Raw genomic sequence first — 15,997 nt, 5'->3', positions numbered from 1 at the left:
AATGTGAAAAAATTTGAAACAAGTTTCTCTGATAAAGGCCTCATTTCTCAAAGATACAGAAAACATAAATTTACAAACTTAATTTGTAAAAATCAGTTATTCTCCAAATTGATAAATGATCAAAAGATATGAAGTTTTCAAATGAAGTAATCAAAGCTATCTACAGTTATATGAAAAAACGCTCTAACTCACTAGTGATAGGAGAAATAAAAACAATTTTAAGGTACTACTTTATACCTATTAGACTGACTAATAGAATAGAAAAGGAAAATGGCAAATATTTGAAGGAGTGTGGGGGAAAAAAGACATGCATGCACTGTTGGGAGTTGTAAACTGATCCAACCATTCTATTGAACAATTTGAAAATTATGCTCAAAGAGTCATAAAACCATATAAAACCATTTACCTAGCAATATGACTGCTAGATCTATATTCCAAAAGAGATTAAAAAAAAAAAAAAAAAAAAAGGAAAAGGACCTATGTATACAAAGTTATTTATAGCAGCTATTTTCTGATGGCAAAAAATTGGAAGTTGAGGGGATGTTAAGCAATTGGGAAATGGCTGAATAAGTTATAATATGTAATTATGATGGAATACTATTGTGCTCTAAGAAATAATGAGTAGAATGTTCTCAGAAAAACCTGGAAAGCTTTCCATGAGGTGATAAAAGTGAAATGTGCTGTGTTCAAAGTGACAACTGTAAATGACTTAACTATTCTCAGCAATACAATAATCCAAAACAACTCTGCAGGACTTTTGATGAAAAATGCTATCTATCCCCAGAAAAAGAACTGATGATGCCTGACTACAGATTGAAGCATACTTTTATTTTTACTTTATTTTTCTTGAGGATTTTTTTTGAGGGGAGTGTCTATGTTTTCCTTCATAACATGACTACTATGGAAATGTTTTGCAAAACTATGCATGTATAAACTATATCAAAATTTCTTGCATTCTCAGGAAGAGAGGGAAGAAGGGAAAAAATCTGGAATTCAAGGTTTTAAAAACTAATGTTAAAAATTGTTTTTACATGTAACTGGGGAAAAACAAACTACTAAATAAATGAAAAATGTTAAAAAAAAAAAAAAAAAGACATTCCTTTTATTCTTCCTTGAATTGAGAGAATGTAGTACACAGTGGAAAGAAAGTAGGATTGAGAGTTTAAATCCTGGCGCTGGTTCTCACCACTTGTATCATTTCATCAGAGAGTGGTTTCTGAATATAAACAAGATAAACTTCTAAAATGACTTTTATTTTCTTATCCATATATCCCAGAAATATATGTGCTAGACATGTGTCTAGCAATGCATCCATCTTGTAAATAGGCATTTTAAAATGCACACTGAATTAAATTTGCTAAGAATTCTTAAACACAATGCTTTATCCAACTTGAAATTTAATTCTGGACACAAGAAACGGATTAATTTGGGTTCTATCATTATTGACATTTTCCTCATCACCAGAATAACTATATCAAGTCTCCTCTATGTTTCTTTCAGAATATGTCCAAGTGACACATAGTTTCTATCATGTGATTTTATGATTAAATTCAAAATGTCTTTAATCTTATTTTCAATTAGAAAAGCAAACTTAAGAGGGACACAAATGGACTATAAACCAAAGCCAAGAACAAGGACAACACTGATCTGGGTTTTTAAAATAACACAAATGTGATTCTGAAGGACAGGATGAAAACAATTATATAGAAATGAAATTATTTACAGGTAAACCCAACCAATCACTGTGAACTAATTATATGACAACAGGACTTTGCAAAGGAGGATGGAAGGAATAGTTAATTTCATACCAGTAGCATACCCAGTAATCAATTTGGGATCATCACAATCAAGACAAATCACAGAATAAGGAAGGATTCTGAGAAGCTATCTTATTGCACTCATTACTTGAATAAAAATTGCACTACATATCCAATAGTTGGTAATCCAATCTTTGCCCGAAGATGAAGTAAGGAAGGAAATAAACAATACTTCTTGAATGACTCTTACATAGGAAAATTTCCAAGGCATCAAACTCAAATCTCTCTTTCTAAAAATTTTTGTCCATCATTGTTCCAATCTCTACTTTCTGGAGCAAACTATAGCAAATCCATTCATCCTGATAATCCTTCAAGTATCTGAAGATAGCTATCATTTCTTTACCTTAAATCTTCTCTTCCCCAAGCTAAGCATACAAGGTTCCTTCAAATGGCCCTGATAGGGTATGCACTTAAGGCTCTTCACAGTTTTGGTAATCCTCCTTTGGACACTCCACTTTGTCAAAGCCCTAGCACTCAGGCCTGAATCCAATACTTTAGATGTAATTTAAGGTGTCTAGGTAGGGTAGATATAGGAGGCCTATTATCTTTCTAATTCTCGGTATTTTCCCTGGTCCCTATTTCAATATATTATGCTTCTCTCAATACTCAAAAATAGCTCTGGCTTTAATGGATGCTTTGTTATAACACCATATAGAGCAGTTTACTGAAATTCTAAAAAGCTTTTCCCAACAAACTTGTCTAGTCACACCTTGCCCATCTTTTAAGTGTGGGGAAGTGATAGGGATTGGACCTGTGATTTCAGATTTCTCTGAAACTCCCAAATGAGGACTCTCACTACCCAAGCTGCTCAGTACTTTCTTGCCAACTTTTGCCTTTATTAGAGTGTAAGCTCCTTGGAGGTAGTTACTGTCTCTCTATTTCCAGACTTTGAAAATACCAGGAATATATTGAGTGCTACTAAACACTTGTTTATGGAAGTATTGCTTAGAACACTTTAAAAGTTAAATGACTTGCCCAGGGTCACACATCCCAGTATGTTTCAAAGGCAAGATTTGAAATCAGGTCTTTCTTGTCTCCTGGGTCAGCTGGCTATTGATTGATTGATGTGGATGAGGCATTCACATATAACAAAGTGTCTTTTAATTGTTAAATTCAATTTTTGAGCCTAACTGTAAGATTCTACATTTATCTATAAATTCAGACTTATCTTTTAGAAAAATCATTTTGACAGATGTGTGGAAGAAAGGTCTGCAATCAAGAAGGCCAGCTAAAAGGACACTGCAACAGTCCAGATAAGAGGCAATAAGGGTTCTAAGTTAAAATTAGTAGCCATTTGTTATATAGATAGAATCAAGAATACTTGGCAATTGATTAGAAATGTGGAGTGAGGGAGAAGTGAGGCATCAAAGAAGATAATCCCCATTTGACTGGATGTGAGTGAGTTCTATGGAGAAAGGAATTTCAGGGAAAGGACATGGAAGAAAAATTTCACTTGGGATATGTTGGGTGCCTATGATATGTCAAAAGCAACTGGTGATGCCCCAATCTCTTCATTAGTAAAATAAGAATATTTCCTATCTCACTGAATTGTTTTGAGGCTCAAAAAATATTATATACGGTATCTTGCAAACTTCAAAGTACATTAAAAACTGCAGTTACTCCTATCAGAGAGACAGCTTAAGGAAGGACAGCTAGGTGATGCAGGGTGTAGTGCACAGGAAGATTGCATTCAAAGCCAGTCTCAGACACCCACTAGCTATGTGACCCTGGGCAAGTCACTTCACTGTTTGCCTCAATTTTTGTCATCTGTAAAATAAGCAGAAGGAAATGGCAAACTATTCCAATATGTTTGCCAAGAAAGCTCCAAGTAAGGTCATAAAGAGATGGATAAGACTGAAACAAAAATATCTAGGCATATGCAAAATATATACAGATACAAAATAAACTTGAAAGGAAAAAAAAAAAAAGCCTAGAAGCAGAAAGGATCAAGAAAGGCCTTATTCAGATATCTGATCCTATTACATTAAGTTCAACTAATCTGCTTTTCCAGTACAGATTAGGGACCATAAAACGCTATATAATGAACACAATCTGATTTACAACATTTAAAAGACAGAAAAATTAAGAATGCCATTGCAAGATAGTGAGAAAAGAAGCTAATATAAAGCAAAAAGGAATAAGAGAAAGGAGTAGGAAAATAGTCTAATAATAATAACCTCTGAGATTTAATTTAACCCCATTATTTTACAAATGAGGAAACCAAAGTCCAAAAAGTTAAAGCCCAAGATCACAGAGGTTCAATTAAACAAGGAACCAGAAACCAAACTTTTGTCCTCAGACTTAAAACTTAGTATTTCTTGTTTGTGGCAGGTCTCTTTGTAGTGGCCAGAAACTGGAAACTGAGTGGATGCCCATCAATTGGAGAATGGCTGAATAAATTGTGGTGTATGAATGTTATGGAATATTATTGTTCTGTAAGAAATGACCAACAGGATGGTTTCAGAAAGGCCTGGAGAGACTTACATGAACTGATGCTAAGGGAAATGAACAGGACCAGGAGATCATTATATACTTCAACAACAATACTATATGATGATCAATTCTGATGGATAAGGCCATCTTCAGCAATGAGATGAACCAAATCAGTTCCAATAGAGCAGTAATGAACTGAACCAGCTACACCCAGTGAAAGAGCTCTGGGAGATGACTATGAACCACTACATAAAATCCCCAATCCCTCTATTTTTGTCCGCCTGCATTTTTAATTTTCTTCACAGGTTAATTGTACACTATTTCACAGTCTGATTCTTTTTATACAGCAAAATAACTGTTTGGACATGTATACTTATATTGTATTTAATTTATACTTTAACATATTTAACATGTATTGGTCATCCTGCCATCTGCGGGAGGGGGTGAGGGAAAGGAGAAAAATTGGTTTGGCAATTGTCAATGCTGTAAAATTACCCATGCATATAACTTGTAAATAAAAAGCTATATTAAAAAACAAAACAAAACAAAACTAGTATTCTTTCCACAATACCACATTGAAATTTAGTTAAGATTATAGTCTAGCTTGGGCTGTGAACGTGAAATTTATTTCTTTTTATGTTATCCTCTGAAAAGCTGATTTATCTGAACACAGTAGAGCACATATTTCCTACACAAACTTCTACTAACACCCTTTTAAAAGGAATGATCTTAGCAGCCTCCCATTATAGAAACTGTTTCTGGGCTAAACAGCAATGGTGATAAGGACTGGATAGAATGTCTGGGCAGAAATTCCCTGCCAGTGCTCTAGAATCTTAACTACTAAAATCTATACAAGCAACAGAAGGAAAATGTAACTTCTAAAATTCCAGAGTTCTTTAGCAGGACAATAATTCACTGAATATTTTATAATCAGTAGCATCACTGTGGAACAAATGTCACAGTACCCTTTCAGCATGCATCAAGTTCCTCAATACTGACTAAAGATATCAATACTAATCTTCAACAGTAATCTTCTATATAACTGGTGTCTTACAGTTGTATACAAAATTCAATCCAACAGGATTTTTATTGAGGGTCTAATTCAAGTCATAATATAATGCTAGGGAAAGAGGTAGAAATAAAGATTTTAAAAAACACCTATCTTTAGTTTGAAGTTTCCAATCCAGTGGGAGAGATAAAGCGTGAATACAAATAAAAAATACAAAGTAGAATGTCCTCTTCTCAGTAATGCAGTGATCCAAGACAATTCTAATAGATTTGGGATTGAAAATGCCATTCACATCCAGAGAGAGAACTAAAAAGAGCCCGAATGTGGATCAAATATAGTCATCTTTTTTTTGTTTGCTTGCTTTTTTCTTTCTCGTGGTCTCTCCCCCTTTCAGTCTAATTTTTCTTGTACATGACAAATATGGAAATATGTTTAAAAGAATTGCACATAAACAGGATCAGATAACTTGCTGTCTTGGAGAGGGGAGTAAAGGAAGGAGGGAGAAAAATTTGGAACACAAAATCTTACAAAAAGGGATGTTAGAAACTATTTTTAAGTGTATTTGGAAAAATAAAATACCATTGAAGAGGGATAAAAGCAGAATGTGCTAAGTGCATAAAAGGAAGGAAAAAAAGTAATAGGAGTTCAAAGGTGAAAAAGACTTCCAACCAGGATCTTGGTTTTAAATGATTTAAGATCCAACTCTCTTATTAGGAAAGGGGGAAAAGGAAGGGAAGAGAAGATAAGAGAACAAGCATTTGTTAATCATCTAAGTCACTGTGCTAAATGCTCTACAAGTATTATTTCACTCTGTGAGGTGGGTATTATTATTATCTCCATTTTGCAGCTGAGGAATTATTTATGTGTTTGTGTGTGTGTGTGTGTGTGTGTGTATTTAAGCAAAGTCAATAAAAACAAATTCACCCATTTGCAAGTCTCATAAAATATATCTCATGCTGAATCTTGAGTCATGATCCAATTCTCTGGAATCATGAGAGGTCACTGCACTAATCAAATTTTTGAAGTTTTTAAAAGATGTCTTGAGACAAGTAGGTGGCATAGTGGGCAGAGTGCTGATCGTAGAATCAGGAAGATTTAATTCAAATCCAGCATAAGATACTTACTAGCTGTGTGACCTTGGACAAGTCACTTAATCCTATTTGCCTCAGTTTCCTCATCTGTAAAATTACCTGGAAAAGGAAATGAAAAAATAAAAAAGGAAAACCACTCCCAGTGTGTTTGAGGTCATTTAGAGTTGAACACAACTAAAAATGAATGGACAACAAAAGATGTCTTATTTTACAATGTTGCATATATAAATTTTTTCGCTGGTTCTTCTCAATTCACTTTTTTTTTAATTAAATTTTATTTATCAATAAAAATTTGCCTTCTTGCTATCCCATCTCCATATCCCAATTAATAAAACAAGAAAAACAAACAAACAAAAAATAACCCTTTTATAAACATGTGGTTTAAGCAAAACAAACTCCCATATTGGCAATGGCTATAGAAAAATATCAATCTGCATGTGAATAAATATCACTTGTAGCAAGAAATAGGTAGCAGTATGAGTACTCTGGAATCTTAGGGCAGCACTATGCTGAACAAGTCCTAATTCTACAACACTGTTATTGTATATAACCTGTTATATGAGAAGGAAAAGTGGTTTTGTTTATTTTACTCTGTATCAGTTCATATAAATCTTCTCAGGTTCTCCAAACTCTCATTTCTTATAGCACGAAAATATTGCATCACACATTCATATACCATAATTTGTTCAGTCATTCACCAATTTATGGGTATCCTCTCAATTTTCAATTCTTTACCACCAGAAAATGAGCTATAGTTTTGTACATCTTTCAGATTTTGTTTTGCTTACAACTTATACGTCCCTTAATCAACCTTCCCTCTCCCTTCTCCCTTTCCCTATTTCCCTGCTGAAGAAAATGTATTTCTGTACCCAATTGTGTATGTGTATATTCTTTCCTCCTTTGACCTGTTCATATGAGAGTTAAGTGTCACTCCTTCTCATATCTTACTCTTTATTTATATATTTCTACTTGTATACTCCAGTTATGAGATTTTCTCTATTCTTTCTTTTCCCTGTGTATTCTTCTTCCTTTCTTTATCCATTCTTCTTTTAAGATGATCAAAAAATGACAGAATCACTCCTAGGTCCTCTAATTAGATTTACTCTGTGACCCTAATGATGATAGGTTTCTGGAGGAAGACACATTATTAGAATAAAAGTAATTTGTCCATATTTAGTCCTTTTTTAAAATGTTTCCTTTTATTCCTTTATTTCCATTTTTTAAATTTCTAGGCAACATGAGTTTTTTCATCAGGAATTCTTGGAAGTTCTTAATTTCTTTAAAGTTATATTTCCCTCCCCGTTTTTTGTTTTTTTGTTTTACTTTAACATCATTTTGGTCCTCTTCAAGAACAGAGGACAACCACCAACCAACCATTTCCCTACCCTGTAGGATTATGGATTATATTCAGTTTTGCTCGCTAAATTATTCTTGAATATAGGCTTATATATTTTGTCTTTTGGAATGTCATAATCCAAGCTCTTCAGTTAATCACAGTTTGCTAAATTGTATCTAATCATCATTATAGCTCCTCAGTATTTGAATCTTTCTAGATGCTAGCAATAATTTTTTTTAACCTAGAAACTCTCAATTTTGGATGTTTTTGAAAGTATTAATTTTTTGGGGGGGAGGAAGAAATCAATGGATTCTTTCTATTTCTACTTTGCCCTCTGCTTTTTTCTCTTCAGAGAGAGAGAGAGAGAATGTCTGGGTTCTTGGTCACAGAGTTCATATACTTCAAAATCTTAAACTATCTTTGATCTATTTTCCACTTGTTTTTTGCTATGAGATATTTTTTTAAAATTAGAGACTTTTCATATTTCTTGTATTTAAGGAGTTATTAGCTCCTATTTGGTCTATTCTAATTTTTCAGGAAGTTTGTTATTTGGAGTAATGTTTTTGTACCTCTTATACCAAGGTGTTAACTTCCTTTTCCAATTGTCTTTCCTATAATTCTCATTTCTTTTCCCATTTCCCCCTCTAGTACTCTAGTTTATAAATGCAGCTTTCAAACTCTTTATCAATCTGAACTTCTGTCTGAGCCGTTTTTCTTTGAGGTTTTGCCTGCAGATGTTTTTGGAATGATTATCTTCTTCTGGAGTTGTGTCTTATGCATCTCATTCATACTAACTGCTTTCTGCAGTGAGACTATCTACTTATTCTTTCAACCTGCTTCATAACTTTAGATTTGATGAAAGATTTCCATCATTTCTGAAGGAAATGTTTAGACTGAACGTGTACCCTTTAAGGTTCTGCTGCTAGTTTCTTAAGGTTTTAAGTGTTGTTATTCCACCTCAAGCTAGGGACAGATGATTATATATCCAAAGTGATTACGGTTGGAGTTTGGTCACTCACACCCTAGTTTGAGCTCCCCAAGTGACTGATTCAGTTTAGATCTGAGCTTAGTCTGAGTGGAGTTCTAGTAGAAAGATTGCTGAATAGACTCAATCACCACCAGTAAGCTAAAAGCTCAAGTGATAATCAAACTATAAACACCTTTTTGGTCTGGGATTCTTGTCCTAACTGTAGGTTTCAGAATGGTCTGGAGGTTGAACTGAGACCAACTTCACTCCTGGAGTCAGACCCCACAGAACTACCGCTTGCCAGCTACACCCAAAGAAAGAACACTGGGAAACGAATGTGAACTATCTGCATTTTTGTTTTTCTTCCCGGGTTATTTATACCTTCTGAATCCAATTCTCCCTATGCAACAAGAGAACTGCTCGGTTCTGCAAACATATATTGTATCTAGGATATACTGCAACATATCCAACATATAAAGGACTGCTTGCCATCTAGGGGAGGGGGTGGAGGGAGGGAGGGGAAAAAAAAAATCGGAACAGAAACGAGTGTCAATATAAAGTAATTATTAAATAAAAATTAAAAAAAAAATAACTGTGGACAATATAAAGTATTTGGCCAAGGCAAAGTCAGCAACTATATAAACACAATTACAAAATATTTTCACACAAATAAAGTCAGATCTAATCAAAAAAAAAAAAAAAAAGAACTACCGCTTGCTTCTAAAATTAATACTAGCTTAATATAGCTTAAGGCCTGTGTCTTCTGCTTATCCTGGAACATCGATCTTAAGTGCAAATATTCTCCTCATTCTGAGCAGGAAGCTACAAAGTTGGCATTTGCTCTGGCCACTTGCACAAGGTCAGGACTCTCTGTGCTGGATCTAGGACATGTTCTTATACCCTGGCACACAGCTTCTCTCTGTTCTGCAATGCATCACACAGCTCTTCTTGGCCAGACTTATCCACCCTGACTCCCAGCCCTCAGCAAAGGTCTATATCTTCAGTGTCAACTTAAGCTGAAAACAAGAGTCATTTTTGGCCCCCTGGCATTTCTAGGTCAGGTAGGTCTTTTTTTTTCCTTTTTTAAAATATAGTTTTACACTTACTAGCTATGTGATTCTGAGCAAGTCACTTAACACCAATTACCTCATTTAAAAAAAAAAGAAAATTAATTTTAAATAGATTTATTTCATAAAATAATTCCTAACTATATGCAAAAAATTTTAATAATAATTTTTTTAATGTTGAGTTCCAAATTTTTTCCTGTCCTGCTGTTCCTCCCCATTCCTTGAAAAAGCAAGAAATTTCATACCTATTATACATGTGAAATCATAAGAAATATATTTCCATGTTAGTCCATCAGTTCTCTTTCTAGAGGTGGAGAGCATTTTTTATCATGGGTCCTTTGGAATTGTCTTGACCAGAGTAGCCAAATCTCTCAGAGTTGATCATTGTACAATGTTGTTATTGTTAATATGTACCTTGTTTTTCCTAATTCTGCTTTATTTCAGTTGGCACGAGTTCATATATGTCTAAGGAAGCTTTTTTATGTCTCTGTGAAGGATGTGCTGAACTGAGCACTCCTGAACTCTTCCTGCTATTCTGCCATTTTTACTCCACTATCCTGATCACTTCACTTTTCTCCATAAAAGTCTTACCAGGTTTCTCTGAAACTGTCCACTTAATCATTTACAAAAGTTCAATAATAGTCTATTATATTCTTCAATAAACTTAAAAGGCAATTAAAAGGAGCATAGAATCCTTTGATCCAGCAGTGTCTCTACTGGGTCTATATCACAAAGAGATCATAAAAGAGAGGAAAGGATCTACATGTGCAAAAATGTTTGTTGCAGCTTTTTGTGGTAGCAAAGAAGTGGAAATTGAGTAAATGCCTATGAAAGAAGAATGGCTGAAAAAGTTTTGGTATATGAATACAATGGAATACCATATGGAATATTATTTTCTATAGGAAGTGAGGAGCAAGTTGATTTCAGAAAAGTCTGGAAAGCCTTACATGAACTGATGCTGAGTCAAGTGAGCAGAACCAGGAAAAAAAACTGTACATAGTAAAAACAGGACTGTGTGATAATCAACTATGACAGACTTAGCTCTTCTCAGGAATACAGTGGTCCAAGATAATTTCAATAAGACTCTGGATAGAAAATGCCATTCACATCCAGAGAGAGAAACCGAATGTGGATCAAAGCTTACAATTTTCACCTTTTATGTTAGTTTTTATCTCATGGTTTTTCCCTTTTGTTCTGATTTTTCTTTCACAACTTGACTAATATTGAAATACGTTAAAATAACTGCACACGTATAAACTATATTAGATTACTTGCTGTCTTAGGGAGGAGAAGAGAACTCAAAATCTTCCAAAAATGAAGGCTGAAAACTATCTTTACATGTAATTGGAAAAATAAAATACAAATGAATTTTTAAAAGAAACAATAGGTACAAAGAAATTAAATTGCATATTTTAGTTTCCCACTTCAAGGAATAGAAATGAAGTCAAGGACTTTGGTAATGAGATAATAATAACAAACATAATGATAAAGATGAATATCAGTAATGGAACAGGGAACAGATATGAACAGAAAATAAAAGAACTTATCCAAAGGGTTTTATTTTCATTCATCCACAGCAAAAACTTGTAGGAGAAAAAGCAAAAATAACAAGGAAAAGAAGGCATAACTATGATAATCAAAATTAAATATCCCTAAGACACAAAAGATTCTCTTTAAAAATCCTCTTTTAGTATAACATTTATGATCAAAATTCTAAGCCACATTTTGAAGTCTGAAGCTTCTTTAAAACTTCTTGCTTACTACTTAGAAAGCCTGAAAAGTAATTTTGAATAGACTGAGTGCCTATAGAATTTAGACCTTGAACTGAAAATTACACTGACACCTTATAAAGTTGCAGACTTGGGCTTGAAGACTTGAAATTATCTAACCCAATTCCCTCATTTACAACTGAGGAAACAAAGGATCAGAAAGAAGTCCCTTGTTCAGTGTTACCTGGGCAGGAATTAAATGGGAGATGTAGGATTGTTTAAATTAATTTTCTATCTAAATCTATACGTGATATTGAGATCTGGACTAATTGCAAAATGAACTCTGAAGTCATCTGATATTGCTTTGTGTCCAACAATTCCAAATCATTCATCAGAAAGTACTCAATGTTAAATTTCCTAGGACAGGTCTGAACCACAAAAGTAAAAGGTTCGTTACTCTGAGCTGATCTGCCATAAAAGGAGGAAATGACTTTGGCACTTACTCACCCAGGTGCTTGTCAGTCAATAAACATTTATTAAGTGTCTCCTATGTGCCAGGAACTATACTAAAGACTGAGGATGCAAATATGAAAAAGTAAGATTGTCTCTGCCCTCAAAGAGTTTATAGTCTATAGGGGGAAGACAATACACAAAAGGAGGCTGGAAAGAAGAGAAGGTACCTGAAGCTTGGGAGATAATTATCTTGAGAACTCCAGATTTCCCCCCTTGGGAATGAAGAATAATTCCAATTGACAAAATTATTTAAAACTCTTTGGGACTTCTGGCTAAGAGAGCTGTATAAGAGGGTCTGCAACTCCCCTTACAGGGGAGTATCTTGAATATCTTTTTTAGGAAAGGAATGCACATATCATATTATGTATCTACTATAGGCTAGAATGTGATTACATATGAAGTAGTAACTAGAAACAAGCATTGATGATAAAAGGACCTGCAGTCTTTGTAATAAAAGGAGTCTCATATCACCCTGGCTCTTGCCCCTCATTACTCAGTCTTCGCCATTTCAGGTGGACAGGCAGTGCTGTCACATAAGGCCTGTTCCACTTGGGAGTTAGGGCCATGATCCCTAACAGGGAACAATATACAAGATTTTAGTCAACCAAATTTCCCTGGAGAATATTAACAAAGAAAAGCCAGGTTTGGTAGCAAATGCTAATAATCCTACTAAAGAGGAGGCTGAGGCTCCGGAGTAATAAAATGCAGAAAAAAAACAGTAGATTAAGCTGATAAGATATCTACACTAAACCTCAAACTAATGTAGTGAGTTCCTGAGAGTAGATGATAGGGAAGGGTACCACCAGGGTGGTTAAGAAGGAGTGAACCAGAATCCAATTCTCCCTGTGCAACAAGAGAACTATTCGGTTCTGCACACATATATTGTATCTAGGATATACTGTAACCTATTTAGCATGTAAATATTTGCTTGCTATTTGAGGGAGGGGGTGGAAGGAGGGAGGGGAAAAATCGAAACAGAAGTGAGTGCAAGGGATAATGTTGTAAAAAATTACCCGGGCATGGGTTCTGCCAACAAAAAATTATTAAAAAAAAAAAAAAAGGAGTGAACCAGTCAAGGAAAGGAGAAAAAGAGCACTCTATGCCACCAAGTTGAAAATAAGCAGTTTTTTTATATAAGAAATAAAGCTATCTATAGTCATATTTAAAAATGCTCTAAATCAATATTGATTACAGAAATGCAAATTAAAACAATTCTGAAATGCCACTTTGCAACTATAAGATTGACTAAAATGACAGAAAAAAGATTATGATAAATGTTGGAGGGCAGGGGAGAAAATTGAGACATTAATGAATTGTTGATGGAGTTGTGAAATGATTCCTCCATTTTGGAGAGCAATTGGCAATTCCTTCCAAAGGGCTTAAAAACTGTGCATATCCTTTGATCCAGCAATTGTGTATACTGGGTCTGTATACCAAGGAGACAATAAAAAAGGGAAAAAGACCTGACATGTGCAAAAATGTTTGTAGCAGTCCTTTTTGTAGTGGCATGAATGGGGAATAGCTGAAAAGGTTATGGTATATGAATATAATGGAATATTATTGTCTTATAAGAAATGATCAGCAGGATGGTTTCAGAAAAGCCTGGAAAGATTTACATGAACTGATGCTGAGTGAATTGAGCAGAAGCAAGAAAACATTAGCAACAACAAAATTATATGATGATCAACTGTGACAGACTTAGCTCTTCTCAACAACAAAGTGATCCAAGACATTTCCAATAGATTTGGGATGGAAAATGCCATCTGCATCCAGGGAGAGAACTATGGAGACTGAATGTAGTTTGAAGCCTACTATTTTCATCTTCTTTGTTTGCTTTTTCTTTTCTTGATTTTCCTCCCCCTTTGGTCTGTTTTTTCTTGTATTACACAACAAAAATGGAAATATGTTTAAAAGGACTGCACATATTTAACCTATATCAGCTTGCTTGCTGTCTTGGGAAGAGGGCAGGAAGAAGTTTGGAACACAAAGTGTTACAAAAACAAATATTGAAAATTATCTTTACATGTAACTGGAAAAAATAAAATACTATTAAATTTAAAAAAGAAAAAAGAGAAAATCTCTCACCTTTGAAATATCCCCATTCCTGCCCTTGAAGCACAAGCAGAACTAAACTTGTCCCAAAATCTTGTGAAAATGATTGATAGCCTCTTTACAACAACATTGATTTTTTTTTTTTTTTAGGGATAATTTTTACACTGTGGTTAAAAATTAACTTCCTTCTGTCCAAGAACATTAAACTATGGTTTTCCATTAAACAACAACAACAACAATAAAAATTCCGAGTTCCTCAATCATATAAATAATGGTACAAGAAAACAAAGACTCCTCCATTGGCTAAGGCCTTCCAAGAAAATTACACCAAGGCCAGCTAGCCCCATAAGACCAACCTGAAGCCAGGGGCATCATTTGAAGACTATTATGAACCAAAGGACTTCAGCATGGATGAATGCACAATGTGACTACCTAAGGATTTTAAAACTAGAAATTTGGAGACCCTTGAGATTTAGAACCACCTTCTGTGGGAATGTTTCAGGTGCCAAGGCCTAGGGAAATCAGACCAGACAGTATAACTAGGGAATATTGGGTCACTTCAAGTGATAAGCCTGAAACTAGTAGAATCTAGGTTGTGCTGCCCAGGAGGCTGAAACCCTGAGATCTTTTAGAGGCGACCACACAAGGAAATAAACAAGGTCAGTGGAATAGGGATGGGTGGAAGACCTAAAGAGAATCTCAAGAATGCAGCAGGGGGTGGAGCTTGGTGTAAGCCCATTGCCAGCAGTCATCATTTTGAGAAACTACCCCTATGGAGATACACTCCCTGCAGGTGCTGTAGTAACAGCTACCGAGCCAAAGAAGAGAAAGTTCTTATCAGCAAAATCCTGGGCATTGTCAAATGGTTCAGCATCAGCAACTCATTTGAGTTTTCAGTAAAAATGATTTTTAAAAGATATTGGAAGTGGATCTCTTCGATAAAGAGAGCTAATTCAGTTTCAATTGATCAAGGATGGACAGAAGCAGCTACACTCAAAGAAAGAACACTGGGAAATGAATATAAACTGCTTGCATTTAAAATAAATGAATAAATAGATAGATAGAGAGATAAATGAGTGAATGAATAAATAAATGAATAAGTGAATAAATGAATGAATAAATAAATAAATAGATAAATAGATAAATAAATAAAAGATACTATCATTTGCTATAGCCTTGCACCCTGAGAATCATGAAATCTTTCCATCTATCCTGCAGCTGCAACCTTTCCTGTGCATTATTCCCCTTTCCTGAGAGCAGGACTGTCGACTTCTCTATCTCTAGTGCATATGACAGTACATATTTAATAAATGTTTCATTCATTCACTTATTCAATTGAAACACATTAGAAGAATATACAAACATGGAGGTAATTTCAACAAAAAAAATTTTTTTTTAAAGCAAAGGAAAAATGTGCCAAAGGGAAAAATAATTAGGGCAATTCTGTTAAATTATTAAATTTTGTATATATACATATATTTGGGTTTTTTAAATTATGACAGAAATTTGATTTATTTTCTTATATCTCAAAATGTTCATGTTTGTTAATAATTGTTAAAAACAACAAAGAACTCTGAAAAAAAAAAAAAAACAAGCCAAGTGCTCCTTTAATTTCATATTTTCTTAAGCAGGTTGTGCACCAAAAGTACAAAACTAAAAGGGGTAAAACAAAACTATGGGTAGAACATCACTGATCTATATTTCTAATATATGTTGTTAGCCAAAATTGGTAAAAATTTTCTAACTGAACCTTTGTGGTAACAACTGTAGATATTTACTAAAATTTGAACTCAGCATGTGAGGAAGTTCAAGGCCATTTCCTAAACTGTGTTCCATAAAATCCTGCTGTTCTATGTTCTAAGAGAAAATTTTTCTTTAAAAAAGATAAAAATTATAACTGAAAAACACTTGAAAACAAGCTGTTCTATTTTCCTTCAAAATTTCTGATTTCTGTCCTTCCAATCTTTTAATATTCAATACCACCAAACCAGTATATAAATGCA

At 34.2% G+C, this 15,997-nt stretch overlaps 1 protein-coding gene across 1 annotated transcript in view; it reads right to left on the bottom strand.

Annotated features, from left to right (window-relative positions):
- AP3D1 (adaptor related protein complex 3 subunit delta 1) overlaps nt 1-15,997 on the bottom strand; it is a 140,757-nt gene that overhangs the window by 99,469 nt on the left and 25,291 nt on the right. The window lies entirely within an intron of this gene.

This window comes from Antechinus flavipes, chromosome 1 (genome assembly GCF_016432865.1).
Source record: "Antechinus flavipes isolate AdamAnt ecotype Samford, QLD, Australia chromosome 1, AdamAnt_v2, whole genome shotgun sequence".
NCBI classification, from domain to species: domain Eukaryota; kingdom Metazoa; phylum Chordata; class Mammalia; order Dasyuromorphia; family Dasyuridae; genus Antechinus; species Antechinus flavipes.
This window is presented reverse-complemented; position numbering and strand designations above follow the sequence as displayed.